The sequence below is a fragment of the Schistocerca gregaria genome, chromosome 8 (assembly GCF_023897955.1).
Source record: "Schistocerca gregaria isolate iqSchGreg1 chromosome 8, iqSchGreg1.2, whole genome shotgun sequence".
In the NCBI taxonomy this organism is placed as follows: Eukaryota; Metazoa; Arthropoda; class Insecta; order Orthoptera; family Acrididae; genus Schistocerca; species Schistocerca gregaria.
This window is the reverse complement of record NC_064927.1, coordinates 136744968-136762234: the sequence shown is the minus strand read 5'-3', so window position 1 is coordinate 136762234 and position 17267 is coordinate 136744968. Positions and strand designations below refer to the sequence as shown.

Below are 17267 nucleotides of genomic sequence, written 5' to 3'. Positions count from 1 at the left end.
CCCAGGAGTCCAATACATGGCGATGCGTACTGGAGAAAAGTCGGATTCCGCTGTAATAATAATAATAATAAAACAGTGAATTGTAGCAGACAAGCAATAGTAATACAGTACGGCTGAGTGTCATATAAAGTACGCATTCACTCGTTCACAACTGGTATCACACGCGAGGGAAGGCAACGTTACATACTATAGCCTATCGAAAAAAAACCTGTGCAGCTGTATGGTTACCTGCCCATCCTCCTACAAGGGCATCTGGAGAAAGCAGATTGGCCCTGCCGAATGTGCTGATGTTCGACAGCTAGCGAGCTGGTCTAGTCCCGTTAGTAGAGCACTGTAGACACCAAATCTATTGCCACTTTCGCTGCTCGAAGCATTCTGCCTGCCAGAACTCAGTGGACTGTTGCAGTAAGAGATTCGTGTAACTTTTAGATCTACATGACTACTTTGCAATTCACATTTAAGTGCTTGGCAGAGGGTTAATCGAACCACAATCATACTATCTCTCTACTATTCCACTCCCGAACAGCGAGCGGGAAAAACGAACACCTAAACCTTTCTGTTCGAGCTCTGATTTCTCTTATTTTATTTTGATGATCATTCCTACCTATGTAGGTTCGGCTCAACAAAATATTTTCGCATTCGGAAGAGAAAGTTGGTGACTGAAATTTCGTAAAAAGGTCTCGCCGCGACGAAAAACGTCTATGCTGTAATGACTTCCATCCCAACTCGTGTATCATATCTGCCACACTCTCTCCCCTATAACGTGATAATACAAAACGAGCTGCCCTTTTTTGCACCCTTTCGATGTCCTCCGTCAATCCCACCTGGTAAGGATCCCACACCGCGCAGCAATATTCTAACAGAGGACGAACGAGTGTAGTGTAAGCTGTCTCTTTAGTGGACTTGTTGCATCTTCTAAGTGTCCTGCCAATGAAACGCAACCTTTGGCTCGCCTTCCCGACAATATTATCTATGTGGTCCTTCCAACTGAAGTTGTTTGTAATTTTAACACCCAGGTACTTAGTTGAATTGACAGCCTTGAGAATTGTACTATTTATCGAGTAATCGAATTCCAATGGATTTCTTTTGGAACTCATGTGGATCATCTCACATTTTTCGTTATTTAGCGTCAACTGCCACCTGACACACCATACAGCAATCTTTTCTAAATCGCTTTGCAACTGATACTGATCCAGGAGCATGGCGGTGTGCGATAAAAGCAGTCGAAAGGAAACCTTAGGGGAGACGCAACGGAAGTTTATACGATATGTGAACTTCAGAATTTGTAATTCTTCTGTTCCTTTTTTGTTTTGGAGATAGAGACTTTACATTGCATTTTTATTACGACAGTAATATTGACAAAACTGAAAAAAGGAAGAAAGAAACGCCATCTTCTGAAGTTTATACCGCGCAGGGTAGTTAACTCAGTGCATCGCGTTCGGAAGGACGACAGTTCACACCGGCCATTCCGATTTAAGTTTTCCGTGATTTACTTAAATCACGCAAGGTAAATGTCGGGATGGTTCTTTCGAAAGGTCACGGCCGCTTCATCCTTCCATAATCCGAGCTTGTGCTCCGTCTCTAATGACTTCGCTGTCGACGGAATGTCAGACACTAATCTATTACCCCTCTTCCTCCTCCTTCTCCACCTCCTCCTGAAGTTTATACGTGTAGCACACAATGCAGTACGCGTCTTAGATAGATCCATTGCCTAATGATGTATTGCAGAACACATAAGACTTTACTGGAAATTATCCACAGTACATTTAACATACTGTACCAATGCATATCTACGTGAAAATATTAATAACTTCTTTGAAATAAACAATCATAATAAAAATAAATATTTTCCATCGATGCTTGGCGAAACACGATAATAAATAGTTGTGCGAAATAATATTTCGTCACGAACTGCCTTTCGGCTTCTCAGGCCATCTTCAGGTGACAACTGAATATCGCAAACACAGATAAAATGACGTGAGACATACGGACATATTATTTACACAGAAGACACAAAACATTATGGCTTGTGGAGTGTTTCTCCAGGAAAGTACTACATATTTTTAGTGCAGAAATAGTTACTTTACTGTGGCAGTGAGGTGCGAAGAAACACTATGGAGACTATATAAAATAATCGAGAATGTATGCAGAATTTAGTTTACTGACAACATTTATTTTTCACAAAAAATATAGACATAAATTATGCTAAACTTGTTATTGATTGAATACCGTAAACAACTAACAGGTGAAACTTCCTGGCAGATTAAAACTGTGTGCAGGACCGACACTCGAACTTGGGATCTTTGACGAGATACTGGCGGAAGTAAAGTTGTGAGGACGGCGCGTGAGTCGTGCTTCGGTAGCACAGCTGGTAGAGCACTTGCCTACGGAAGGCAAAGATCCCGAGTTAGAGTCTCGGTCCGGCACACAGTTTTAACCTGCCAGGAAGTTTCATATCTGCGCACACTCCGCTGCAGAGTGAAAATCTCATTTTGGGAACTAACAGGTGGTTTAAGATTACATAAGTCAGAGTACGAGCGGTGGAAATCTCTTCTGAACAGCACGTTGCAAGGCATTCTAGATATGCTCAATAATATTCATGTCTGGGCACTTTGGCGGCCAGCGAAAGTGTTTAAACTCAGAAGAGTGTTCCTGGAGCCACTCTGTAGCAATTCTGGGGGTGTGGATTGTCTCATTGCCCTATTGGAATTGCCCATGTCCATTGGAATGCACAGTGGACATGAAAGGATGCCGGATGCTTATGTACGTGTCACCTGTCAGAGTCGTATATAGGCGTGTCAGGCGTCCCATATCAGTCCACCTGCACAGGCCGCACACCATTAAAGACCCTTCTCCAGCTTGAACAGTCCCCTGTTGACATGCAGGGACCATGGATACCTGAGGTTGTCTCCATACCCGTACACGTCCATCGGCTAGATACAATTTGAAACGAGACTCGTACTTCCAGGCGACTTGTTTCCAGTTATCAAAAGTCCAATGCCGGTATTGACGGGCCCAGGCGAGGCGTAAAGCTTTGTGTCGTGAAATCATAAAAGACACACGAGTGAGCCTTCGGCTCCGAAGGCCCATATCGATGATGTTTCGTTGAATGGTTCGCACGCTGACGCTTGTTGATGGCCCAGCATTGAAATCTGCAGCAATTTGCGGAAGGATTACATTTCTTTCACGTTGAACGGCTGTCTTCAGCCGTCGTCGGTCCCGTCCTTGCAGGATTTTTTTCCCGCCTCAGCGATGTCGGAGATTTGATGCTTTACCGGATTCCTTATCATGACGGTACTCTTCATCACTACCTTGGAGATGCCGACTATAACACCACTTTCAAACTCTATAAAAATCATGATAACCTGCCATTGCAGCAGCAGTAACAGATGTAACAACCGCGCCAGGCACTCGTGTCTTATATAGGCGTTGCCGACCGCAGTGCCGTATTCTACCTGTTCACATATCTCTGTGTTTGAATACGCCTGCCTATACCAGTTTCTTTGGCTGTTCTGTGTATGTTGTAAGCCATTCTTGTTGTTGGCATTTTTCGTATAGCCTCTTTAATGCAATTACCTTTAAAACCATATCTGTCGTTTCCTTCTTACTAATGTTCTTCATTGTCAGCAAGTTTTTTATTCCAAGTGCTGTAAAGGACTGCCAAGTTTGCTTCGGATTCTCTGTAGTTATATTTATATCTACGCTGCTCGGTATCTTTTTACACACTTCTGTTCGTGTTGTTTGTGTTTTTAAAGAGCTTTGACTTCCATCCAGTTTGCTTTCTGTGAGTCAGTAGTTTTTGAGGTGTGATGTGATAAGCTCGTAGTAGTTTCTCCGACGGGAATATTTCACTCGTTTCAAAAAATTATGTGTATCTCTAAATAAAATTGCTATCAGATTTTTGGAATACTTACAGGCGTTACAGTTTCTATATCATGCATGATGGCAGATTTTGCACATGATTTCCTTAAGAGACATAGACTTCAAAGTGATTTTTTACCGCTGCGGACGGATTAGCGCTGTAGTGGCTCCCTGCAGAAAGTACTCGTCGTGACAATGTTGCAACTTCGAACTTCAAACCCCGTATGTCAGCGGATTTAAATCAGACTATGGTAGACACGTTTTACGAAGTTTTTCTATTGAAGTAGTAAGATATCGGGAATCCCTACCATCTGTAACCCTAAAAGGGGGAAATAACAACTTCACTCTGTCATAAAAGATTCTATGAGTAATGACAGATTAAAAATTTAAATTGGATTGGGAACGTAACTACAGTCTGCAAGAAGACATGAGAATCTCTCCATTCCCTACAAAAATATTAAAAGGTCTTCCGTCTTGACCTGAAAAAGGAACTTGTACACTTATACATCCAGTTATTGATTACAATGATTTTATCCTTTGAGGCTTTATTCAAGAATACTCACGGTGCCTGAAACTGGTTATGAATGTCTGCGTTCGTTATATCTGTGACGGTCAAATTCTTGATCACATTTCACCATCATATGCACGGCTATCCTCGCTGCTTGCAGACGCAGAGATATTCGTATCCTCTGCCTTCTCTGCTTTCTTATCAACGACCTTAACACTCATTTCTGAACAACATGGCAGAAACGCCCATTTCCAACAGAGAAAAATCCTTTCTGTCCTAGTCCATAGTTCAATCACTTCCTCAGAGTCCTTTTCAGTCGCAGGAATCCGACTCGGGTCTAACCTGCCGCATTATATTAGTAAAATAATAACATCTGCGGTTTCAGAATAAGGTTAATGATATGGTTCAAATAGCTCTGAGCACTATGGGACTTAACTTCTGAGGTCATTAGTCCCCTAGAACTTAGAACTAACTAACACACACATCCATGCCCGAGGCAGGATTCGAACCTGCGACCGCAGCGGTCCCGTGGTTCCAGAGTGTAGCGCCTAGAACCGCTCGGCCACTCCGGCCGGCAAGGTTAATGATATATCTACTAAAGCAACAGTAAGATTACCATTGTCACTGTACGCACTCGTTACCTTGTACATCCTTATTTGCAACCACAGCTCCCTCATTTCCCAATATTCTTTGGTGACGCAGTCTCTTTAAATTTCCCTTCCCCAGAACTGACTATGTCAGAAAACATTTGTTTTGCACACTATAAATTATTTTTATATCTGCCATTACCTTTATTGTTATTTTGTCATTGCTGTTATTACTGTTATCACTATTAGTGGCAGCAGCTGCCACAAGTACTGCCAATATTAACTTTATCAGTTCATAGTCAGTATTATTTACTCACTTTGCACTTCAGGCACTCAAATTATTTTAATACTATTTGTCATATTTTTTATAATTGTTATTTCCTAGGCAACTATGTTATAAAGAAGGTACTATATGTGTGAAACACTGCTCCAGTGTAAGAAAGGGCTTGATGGTCCTAACCTGAACAGCTTTAATATATAAATAAATAAAATAAAATAAATCCTCAGCTTTGATGGAATTAAACACTTAGACTCCGAAAAAGTTCTAACTGTGCAAAGCTGTCAGCAGTTATTTTAAAATTCTGGTGCAGAAAGTTTTATCCAAAAAACATAATCAAAAATCCATAACTGAATTATGCAGAGAAATACAGAGACATGGATGTCCTCCCACTCAAACGTATCTACGTTCGTTCTTTCAATTTTAGCAGAATAATTTCACACACTTTACAACGGCACATATTCTCACTGGAAAATTGTAGTACTGAGAAAAGAAATAGATACTGTGTTATATTAAAATTGTACGTATTTCTTACTAGATATTTGGACAAGCGAATTATTCATTTGTGGAGCGTATCCCTAAATCATTTATAGAAAATTCTGACACTTGCTGAAAGGAGAAAATATAAAAATGCAGTAAATGAAGCAGGCAAAAAGGAATACAAACGTCTCAAAAATGAGATCGACAGGAAGTGCAAAATGGCTAATCAGGGATGGCTAGAGGACAAATGTAAGGATGTAGAAGCTTATCTCACTAGGGGTGAGATAGATACTGCCTACAGGAAAATTAAAGAGACCTTTGGAGGGAAGAGAACTACGTGTATGAATATCAAGAACTCAGATGGCAACACAGTTCTAAGCAAACAAGGGAAGGCAGAAAGGTGCAAGGAGTATATAGAAGGTTTATACAAGGGCGATGTACTTGAGGACAATGTTATGGAAATGGAAGAGGATGTAGATGAAGACGAAATGGGAGATACGATACTGCGTGAAGAGTTTGACACAGCACTGAAAGACCTGAGTCGAAACAAGGCCCCCGGAGTAGACAACATTCCATTAGAACTACTGACGGCCTTGGGAGAGCCAGTCCTGACAAAACTCTACCAGCTGGTGAGCAAGATGTATGAGACAGGCGAAATACCCTCAGACTTCAAGAAGAATATAATAATTCCAACCCCAAGGAAACAGGTGTTGACAGATGTGAAAATTACTGAACTATCAGTTTAATAAGTCACAGCTGCAAAATACTAACGCGAATACTTTACAGACGAATGGAAAAACTGGTAGATGCGGACCTCGGGGAGGATCAGTTTGGATTCCGTAGAAATTTTGGAACACGTGAGGCAATACTGACCTTACGATTTATCTTAGAAGAAAGATTAAGAAAAGGCAAACCTACGTTTCTAGCATTTGTAGACTTAGAGAAAGCTTTTGACAATGTTGACTGAAATAATCTCTTTCAAATTCTAAAGGTGGCAGGGGTAAAATACAGGGAGCGAAAGGCTATTTACAATTTGTACAGAAACCAGATGGCAGTCATAAGAGTCGAGGGGCATGAAAGGGAAGCAGTGGTTGGGAAGGGAGTGAGACAGGGTTGTAGCCTCTCCCCGATGTTATTCAATCTGTATATTGAGCAAACAGTAAAGGAATCAAAAGAAGAATTTGGAGTAGGTATTAAAATTCATGGAGAAGAAGTAAAAACTTTGAGGTTCGCGATGACATTGTAATTATGTCAGAGACAGTAAAGGAATTGGAAGAGCAGTTGAACGGAATGGACAGTGTCTTGAAAGGAGGATATAAGATGAACATCAACAAAAGCAAAACGAGGATAATGGAATGTAGTCAAATTAAATCGGGTGATGCTGAGGGAATTAGATTAGGAAATGAGACACTTAAAGTAGTAAATGAGTTTTGCTATTTAGGAAGTAAAATAACTGATGATGGTCGAAGTAGAGAGGATATAAAATGTGGACTGGCAATGGCAAGGAAAGCGTTTCTGAAGAAGAGAAACTTGTTAACATCGAATATAGATTTATGTGTGAGGAAGTCGTTTCTGAAAGTATTTGTTTGGAGTGTAGCCATGTATGGAAGTGAAACATGGACGATAACTAGTTTGGACAAGAAGAAAATAGAAGCTTTCGACATGTGCTGCTACAGAAGAATGCTGAAGATAAGGTGGATAGATCACGTAACTAATGAGGAGCTATTGAATAGGATTGGGGAGAAGAGAAGTTTGTGGCACAACTTGACTAGAAGAAGGGATCGGTTGGTAGGACATGTTTTGAGGCGTCAAGGGATCACAAATTTAGCATTGGAGGGCAGCGTGGAGGGTAAAAATCGTAGAGGGAAACCAAGAGTTGAATACACTAAGCAGATTCAGAAGGATGTAGGTTGCAGTAGGTACTGGGAGATGAAGAAGCTTGCACATGATAGAGTTGCATGGAGAGCTGCATCAAACCAGTCTCAGGACTGAAGACAACAACAAACAACAACATCAAGAACAATCATCATCTTCATGTAGATACGCTAAGCTTCGTTCTCTCTTAAATCACTTGGATTTTGGATTTTTCTGGACTATTTCACTGGTTTGATTTTATATCTTTACTGCCATTGTTACTCTTATCGATTACGTCGCGCCAAGCTACGTTTGCCTTGGCCGCTACGTCTTTTAATGCATTTATCTTTTATGAGACAGCCATTGTATTCTTAATGCCTCAGTTTGCAAGGAAGGCGCGTTTCCTCAAAATACAGAGTCGGATTGCTTTCTTTTAGTCGTCACATGTACCCATTTAAGTAAAGGAAGACATACAATCTTCATTTTAGTGTTCAGTATTTTCTAGATGGTGTAGAGGTTAATTGGGGGATGAAGGGGAGGGCGAGAGAGTAATCTGAGAAAGGAAGAATGGGACATTAATTATGAGAGTCTCCAAGGATTTTTTATTTTATTCTTAAGAACCCATCTCTGACGTTTCTTATTCAAAAATGAATGCCGTAATTTATGTAATAATTTGACAGAATTCTCTGCACGATCCAGACTCTGTCCTGTGCTCATCAATGGGCTAGAGCCGAACAGTTGTGAGAATGCTGCTGCTAATGTAACGGGAGGAACCGGTTCGGACAGATTACTTCTGTGAAGAGACTTGGCGGCCTGACGAGTTTGGCAGGGCCAGGTGTCGGAAAAACCTGTCCACCTGGGCTGTAATCGCGTATTTCAATATTTTAGGTTTAAACTTGCGTGTAATTCACACGATTCACTTGCTGCGGTCCCACTAATAAAAAAGAAAAGGTGCCTCTCGCTTCGTATACTTGGGCGTATTTGTTTTACATTATTAAGCGCGAGTACCACATCAAATTATCCTTGTACATCACTTTTCAAACTTCTTCTACAGTAGATTAAAAATGAACCGCTTGTCACCGTTCATTTTCCTCGGTTCTCGCATTCGATAATCATTTCTTACGCAGCCAACAGCAGCTTCAGCACAAAAAGGGGTGCACAATACAGCCACCAAAATCTTTGAGGAGTTAGCCACTGACATAAAATGTCTGATAGACAACAAAGTTAAATTTGCCAACGAACTGAAAAAGCTCTCCTTGACAACTCCTTCTGTTCCGTAGAAGAGTTTCTAATTTCATTATTTGTAAAAGGTATTGGGTAGGAGTTACTAACTTACAACAGTACGAAATTAACATATAGTAGATGGTTAGCACATTAGAATGTAGCCGTGTTTATATATCATTGTCTAATGTGAATGTAAAATGAATCGTTCCACATCATTATGACTAATATCAAAATGGTCATGAAACTAATTAACTCAATCACAGAAATATATAAACGCACGCCGAATACGACCAGTTAATCGAACTTGTGAAGAAATAATTACAACAAAATGTCATTTTATATCTACAGCGCATGCTTACACTCTCCCCGATAAATGTGTAACTATAAATCACTTGAATGAGTTACTCACAATGCATATGGATCTATATATTTAGTTAACAAAATAAATAATTTTATTTACAGCGACAGCTACGATTTTCTAGCATTCTTTAATGACATCGTTTAATGAACGCGTTATAACTGTTCTATAGTTTCATTAAAGAGGGGCGATGTTGGTCGTAGATAGCGCTTCTGTTTAAATATTTGTTTTGTACAATTTACGGCCTTCCGATTGTTTACCACATAACAATAAAAACCTTACGTTTTACGTCGCAAACATCCTTGGCCCTATGCGAAACGTAATAACCAAACATGATCGGCATTTTAATGGCTATTACAAAAAAAGAATATTTATGATAAGGAGGAGAGAGGATCTTGAGAGTTAAAACGTTGAGTTCCAGTACGGACTTAAAACGTTCAGTTCTATTAGACAAGTCATTAGCTTGTTTCTGAAAGTGGGGGAATATGTTCTTTATTTAAAGTTACGCCCAGCTGAAAAGGAGACAGGTTAAAAATATCCATTACAATACTGTAGTTAACATTGCATCTGCCATACGTATTACCAAACGAACGTAAATCCATGACATTCTATTCCATCGTATTTTATCTACATAAGCAACTTTTTGATAGTGTGAGCGGAAATATTCCGGAAAGAGCTTCTAAGAAACACTTTGAAGATAGAGATCGTGTTGTTCTTTGCACTAGGCCCAGTTCTACCTGTTCCTTGGGGAACCAATAATCTAGGTTTTTCTTTTACGTAAATGTTTGCTGCTACTGTGGACAGTTATTTTCCTCTATTGACTTCAGGTAGTTTCTTTCTTTTTTCCGAGAAACTGCTGATATGACCCCAGGGGACTTTAATAAAAATAACGGAAGGTAAGCATTTCGTACGGTTTGACTTAACTGTTGTTGCAAAAAGTTTTTGTTAGATCTGATTTTCGAAAGTTGTCACTCTTCTGTGAGTGCAAAAAAGAAAAACAACTTAGCTGTGGCAGTATAATGTCGGTCTGCTATGAGGCAGGTTTTCTTTTCCTTTTCACAGAGCGTTTCCACAGTGCTCGAGAAACCTCCGCAATTTTCATTGTTTATCAGGCTTTGTTGGGAGCGTTAATCGACATAGTTTACCAAGGGACCTACAGTCAGTAAATGAAGTGTCAATATGTATGATCCTAAAGTTTCACGAACGGAGTCGCTTTTCATAAAATCCTTTTGTTTTGTTTCATAAAATCCTTCGCTTCAGCTATTACTATTAATGTCTTTGATCATAATTTGAGTTTGTTGTGAAAACCAACGTTTTGGACCCTGCTGCAAGCAGATTTCATCAGGACATGTAATACACGTCAAGCTGGAACTGAGACCTGCAAGGAAAATACTGCTAAACTTGTGGTACCTTTATCTGCGTCATGACTATTTGCTACTTGCTGAGGAAATCATCACCATTCGGGACTATCTTTTTCTGTCACAAAATCTTAGACGGCTTGATGTCCATCTTTTAAATTTTAAATTTCGACATTTATTGAAAGTTAATATTGTAGTGTCGTTTAGTACTGATGGAGAAAGGACAATACGTGTATTTCGACAGAGCGGTTAACTCAGTTAGGATCACAGAACGTTTAAAAACCTTGGAAACAGTGGATAATTTTATAGATACAATCAAAACTAACGATCAAAGTTGTTAAAATTGATTAGAGAAATAGTTATGATTGTAGGAACTGTAATTTATAAAGCACAATAATGAAAAGTAATAATGAACACCGAAAAAGCATTGCCAGCTGCGGTAAATCATTATTCTCAAATGGCTACTACTAGCCAATCCAGGTGTGTGGCTCCAACCTGTGTGCCAATGTGCTCAGGACGCATGGCTCTAGTGCCTGCGTTGCCCACAACAAAACGTTCTACTTATGTGAAGATACTTTTTTTCTTTAAAGTTCGGCACTCGTAAGGCAAATTTCTCCAGTGTTATGAGCCTACCATTTCACATTTTAGGGAAACAGTTTGTTTGTAACTAAACAAAATAGCGACCTTCAGTAAGTCATAGCAAGTAAAAGCACTTTTAGGACACGCCTAACATATCTGCATTTCTTTTGCAGAACCTGGATCCTGTTAACTGAAGCTTATGCTGGTCAAGTCTGCTGAAGGTAAGTATTTTATTATTAGTTACTGACTTTAAATCTTTTATATAATAATACATTGTGGTGCAAAAGCCATGGAATGGCGATGCAAATATACATATGGCGGCAGTATCGCGCACACAAAGTACAAAAGGGCAGTGTATTGGCGGAGCTGTCATTTGTACTCAGATGATTCATGTCAAAAGGTTTCTGAAGTGATTCTGTCGGTGTCAAGAGTGCGCCGAGAGCACCAAATTTCAGGCATCGCCTCTCACTACAGACAGCACGTGGCCGACGGCCTTCACTTGACGACCAAGACCAGCGGCGTTCGCGTAGAGCTTTCAGTGCTAAGAGTCGAGAAACACTGGGTCAAATAACCACAGAAATCAGTGTAGGACGTACGCGGAAAAATTTGGCGTTAATAGGCTACGGCAGCAGTCGACCGACGGGAATACCTTTCCTGACAGCATCACGCCGCCAGTGGCGCCTGTCCTGAGATCGAGACCATATTGGTTGGACTGTTGACGACTGGAGAACAGTGGCCTGGTCAGATGAGTCCAGATTTCAGTTGGTAAGTGCTCATGGTAGGGTCGAGTATGTCGCAGACTCCATGAAGTCAACAAGGAACTTGGGAAGCAAGTGGCGGCTCCACAATGGTGTGGACTGCGTGTATGAGCAATGGACTGGGTCCTGTGGTCCAACTGAACGGATCATTGACAGGAAATAGGTTCAGGAACCTGAGGCCATTTTCAGCCATTCATGGACTTCACGCTCAGAAACAACGATGGAATTTTTATGAATGACACTGCACCATGTCAGCGTGCTACAATTGTTCGCGATCCGTTAGGGGATATTCTGGACAATTCGAGCGAAAGTTTTGGCCACCCAGATCACCCGAAATGAATGCCTTCGAACATTTATGGGACATAATCGAGAGATCAGTTCGTGCACAAATTCTACGCCTGCAACACTTTCGCAATTATGGACGGGTGTAGAGACAGCATGATTCAGTATTTCTGCCGGGGGGTCCCAACGACTTGAGTCCATGACACATCGAGTTGCCACACTATACCGAGCAAAAGGAGCTCCGACACGATACTTGGTGGCATCCCATGAATACTGTCACCCCAGTGTAAGTCAATACCTTTTGTTGTGTTTCGTACACTTTTTCTTTCAGCCTAACTTTAGCATCCGAAATACGCATATGACTGCATCTCCGGATTGGGATGAAATACTGAAAGCGAAGTTGACTGTATTCAAGATGAATATAGACAGGATTTATTCTGCTAGCACAGGAAAAGGAATGGTCAGTCGTAGTTCATAATCAAATTCACCTTCGTTGATCGAACATCCCATCAGTAAGCTGCCGCTTCATAGTGTCCCACAGGCATACTATCTCAGCAATTAGAAAGTCACCAGGTGCGCTGAAGAACTGACTACCTTGGGGAGCACAGTCGAATTCACTTTCTACCTCGTGCCGGCCACTCCATACCTATTCTGCAGGTGGGAGCACGAGTCAGCTTAACCTAACCTAACCTAACGTGACCCTAAACCGTGTTCGCGTAAACAAAAGTGGCAGGCGACGCCCGGCGCGGTACCTCGCTGTGGCAATCCGTCCGACCTGGCCGCCAGCTCGTCGTCTTTTCCTTAATTAGACACAGTGCTGACTCCCAAGCCTCGCAAATATTCTTCAGCGCTCCTGATTACGGCGACAAGCGTGGTCGCCGATATATTATGCCCGAAGAACACTCTGGACCGACAATGCACCCTTGAATTATTCAATCAGCTAATATACTAACTTATTTTCATGTTTTCACCATGGAATGCAAAATTTGCAAGTCATGACATTTGTCGTGCTTGTGTCGTACTGTTATACAACATATACAATGTTATGAATGCGGTTGCTGAATTGCACTATTAATTAGGCCCAAATATCCATAGTAGCAGAAAAGTGTTTCCTCGATACGGTTCCATAAATGTGGATGATTGTACGCTTACTAATTAAACACTTGTTTGATTGGATGTCGCTATAACAGGAATGTGGCCACACACTTATAGTACACCAATAACCAATAGTACACTTTAAGACAAAAAAAAAAGATGCCACCACGAAGGAATTATCCAACTGAAATGGAAATCGGTAGATGTGGTGTACCTGTACAGCCAAATAAATGATTATAATTTTGGAAAAATTAGATGATTTATTCAAGAGAATACAAATTGAGCAAACCAATAACACATTGATTAGTCCATCGATGGCCCTTACATAGGCTGTTATTTGGTTTGGCATCCATTGTCAGAGTTGTTGGATGTACGGATGTGCTCCAAAGGGGTGTAGTTCCCAATTCTGTTCAGTAGACGCATTAGATCATCAAAATCACGAGATGGTTGGAGGTTCCTGCCTATAATGCTCCGAAGGTCCTCAATTGGGGAGAGATCCGGTGACCTTGCTGGCCAAGGTCAAGCACGAAGATAAGCAGTAGAAACTCTCGCCGTGTGCTGGCGGTCATTATTTTGCTGAAATGTAAACCGAGAATTGCTTGTCAGTGAACGACGCAACTGGGCTTGCTGTAAGCGTGCTGCAAGATGACAACCAAAGGCACCCTGCCATGAAAATGAATGACACCCCAAACCATCACTCCTAGTTGCAGGGCCGAATAGCGGGCCACCACCACCACCACTGTCAGGCGCGTTTCCAGGCATGTCTTGAACCGTTGAACCTACAGACTCATTGACTGAAGTAGAACTGAGCCCCCATGAGCAACGACCACGTGTCTGAACGTGCCTCAGATAGTGACGGCATAACACCCTGGCTGTTGCTTGCCATACGGCCCGAGAACCAGGGGTGGTACTATAGGATGGCATTTCTTTTCATAGCAGGACTCTTCTGTGGAACCACTACACCACAGCGGTGTGTCGACTATATACTACGCCCCGTTTTTTGGCCTTCGTGGAAAGTCATCCTGGGATTACATTTCACTAAGATAATACCACCCGCACACAGCGAGATAAAGGTCGCCGGACCTCTCCTAATTGTAAATGTGTAGAATATTATGGACAGAGGCCTCCAACCAGCTCGGGATTTTGACGATCTAACGCGCCACTTGGACAGTATTTGGCACGATATCTCTCAGGAGGACAACCAACGACTCTATCAGGCCGAATAACTACTTGCACAAAGGCAAGAGGTGGACCAATGCGTTATCGAAATGCTCAATTTGTGAAGCTCTTTCTCTTGAATAAATCATCAATTTTTCTGACACTATAGTCATTTGTTTGCCTGTACATCAGATCTGTCGATTTCCATCCCATACAGATAATTCCTCCACGGTACGTTAATTTATATTAGATTGTATTTATTGAGAGTATGTTGCAAAAGGGTAGTTGGCTTTGGTAGAGTTTGTGTGTGGCACTTGATATCCTAAACCGAATACAATAATATCTAGATAACTTTCCTGTCTCTTGGCCGTCTATCATAATGTGATTTAACTGAGCTTAATGTACACATACTTTGTTAATGATAATAGTTCTCTGTAAACAGCGACTGCGAAGCCAGAAGGTAGTCTTCAGACAGTGTACTGAGCTGTCTGCAGGCGCTGAACTGAACTGCGTAGCTGCTGGTTCAGAATTGTGTACGTGTTTGTGGTGTGTCGTGTCTTGTCTCTTTCGGCAGGAGAATTTCCATGTCCGCCAGTAACAGATAGAAAAAATGTTCATTCATCATTTTGAAGCAGCTAAGGAACGACGGAAAACGGAAAGAAATTACGGAAACAATGTGTTCTACAGCTGGCAGCGCTCCCTTTCGGCCCTACCCACATCGACGAATCAGCACGATGCGCAGATAGACATGGTGTGGAAGCAGAAATTGGTCCAAATTTGTGAGCTGCTGTGAGGAACTGAGAGGCGCCAGGCAAGTGATTGTATGTGGTATCGGCCTCTCGCCTTGTTCTGTATCAAATGATTCAAATGGGCCTAAGCAGTATAGGACATAACAGCTGTGGTCATCAGTCCCCTAGACTTAGACCTACTTAAACCTAACTAACCTAAGGACATCATACACACCCATGCCCGAGACAGGATTCGAACCTGCGACCGTAGCGGTCACTCGGCTCCAGACCCATTATACAGTACCTCGAACATTAGGCGATTAGGCGGAGCGAGTGACAAACAGTCGGTGCTCGCAAAGTTTGCTGTACCTCTTGGAGAACGTAACTGAGTGACATCAGAATCATGGCGCAAATGCTATCGCGGAAACGACTGCTGGAACTGACAGCTTTGGAAGTGTGATTTTTTCTCCCTAAAGTACGAGGTCAAGTTGGTGACGTTTCTTTGTAAGTCGGAGCGGCGACTATGTAGAGATGTAGCTGGAAGGTGTCGTTAAATGTTGCAAATAAAACAATTTTTATTTTCACTGTGATTTCCATTTCGTGGTTGATCTGACCTTGAAAAAAAATGCCCACATATTATGCGGTGATCTCTTACTCGAGCGCTGAACTGAGAAAGACTTCCTTACCGTTCGCAACAGCTGGATAGGAAATGGTCCAGCAAACGTGTGTGCAGATCTGAACGATACCCACTGACATCAGGGACAAAAATATTATTAAATGACATTAAATCAAAGAGAAAGGCTTATGTCCCGACAAGAGTGACTGCTATCCTATTTCATATCAAGCCATATTTTCACCATCTCGAAGCTAGTGGATCAATCCTGTACCATATAAATCTAAATCTCAAGGAGCAACAAGAAACATTACTCCGAAGGAATTTAAACTTTAACTTCCTAGCGACAAAAAAACCATTTCAAACGGAAAACAACCTCAAATGAACAACGTCTGAATGCAATCAGCCATTGTCTATTCCGTACTATGCGCTCTTAACATTAGTTTCATTTATTTCTGAAAATTCTTATATCATGTAGACGCAGAATCAATGATATCCCAGCTAATAGGGAAAGAAAGACACACTGGGGATGTCATCAGGGAATTTTCATCCGCTAAAAAAGTAAATGAAAACAAAAAATATCAGCACATTAACGTTCCATCTGTGTCCTTACGTCGAATTTCAGTCAGAATCAGTCACTGGAGACTGCCCCACAGTTATCAACGTAGCCTCTCGTTTACATGGAGCATGAACCCTCTGCCTTACTTAGAAATTGTAAAAACTTTCGTTTGCTAACACTGCAGGTTGCAATCGGCCAGCGTAAAGGCAATCGCTGGAAAGTGAGAGGGGTTCGCGTCAGCAGAATGTTGAGGAGCGAATACGTGCCAATTACTCTCCATCTCCTGAAAGTAAAAGTCAGCATCACAGAAAAATATAGTTGTACCCGTCTCGCGGGGAACCTGTTTTGTGCAGGGGGTCAAAAGCGTGCCAAACCTGCCACTGTAACGTTAATTCCAAAATCACGAAGCCTCTTCAGGTGTCTGTTATGTAACTCTGAGACAGGATGGGAACTTGTGGCTAAAGGTGGCTCAAACCCGTCGACATTTCTGTCTAATACCAGAGGTGTTATTCGCTGCCACAGAAAGGTGAGGTCGGCTGCTAAATGTCACTACAACGTACGTTAAGTAATAAGAAGAGACGGAAAAAGCCAAATGGGTTTTTAACAGCCACGATGACAGTCAACTTGTTGGCAGCTGTTAAGTTCATCTTGAAAGAGGTTATAAATTCTTTAGGTAATGAAACTCAACTACTAAAGGTGCTTATTGGTGGTAAGAGGCAAAGTGAGAACCTGAAAATTATGAAACAAGGGTGTTCCTGAAACTGAAAAAGCGGTCGCTGTAGACAGATGGTTTGAAACTTTATTTTTAATATTTTGCGTGGCGGAACGGATGTTGAAGTCTCGGGCGACAAATCCCATATTTTCCCTCATCAAACCAAATTATCTTTATCTGTAACTTGTCGATTGTGTAACCACTATCAATGAATTGCGTATGTGCAAAACGCTTAGTAACGTCGTTCGGAGCCAACGGTCCATCTTGACCGTGGAC

The 17267-nt window shown here is 41.5% G+C and overlaps 1 protein-coding gene across 3 annotated transcripts in view; it reads left to right on the top strand.

Moving 5' to 3' along the window:
- The window catches only part of LOC126284886 (uncharacterized), a 687599-nt gene that overhangs the window by 164491 nt on the left and 505841 nt on the right, over window positions 1-17267 (top strand). For all 3 annotated transcript variants that reach the window (XM_049984141.1, XM_049984139.1, XM_049984140.1), the window contains exon 2: window positions 11260-11307. The gene's annotated coding sequence lies outside the window, so the exon portion shown is untranslated. The remainder of the gene's footprint in view (window positions 1-11259; window positions 11308-17267) is intronic.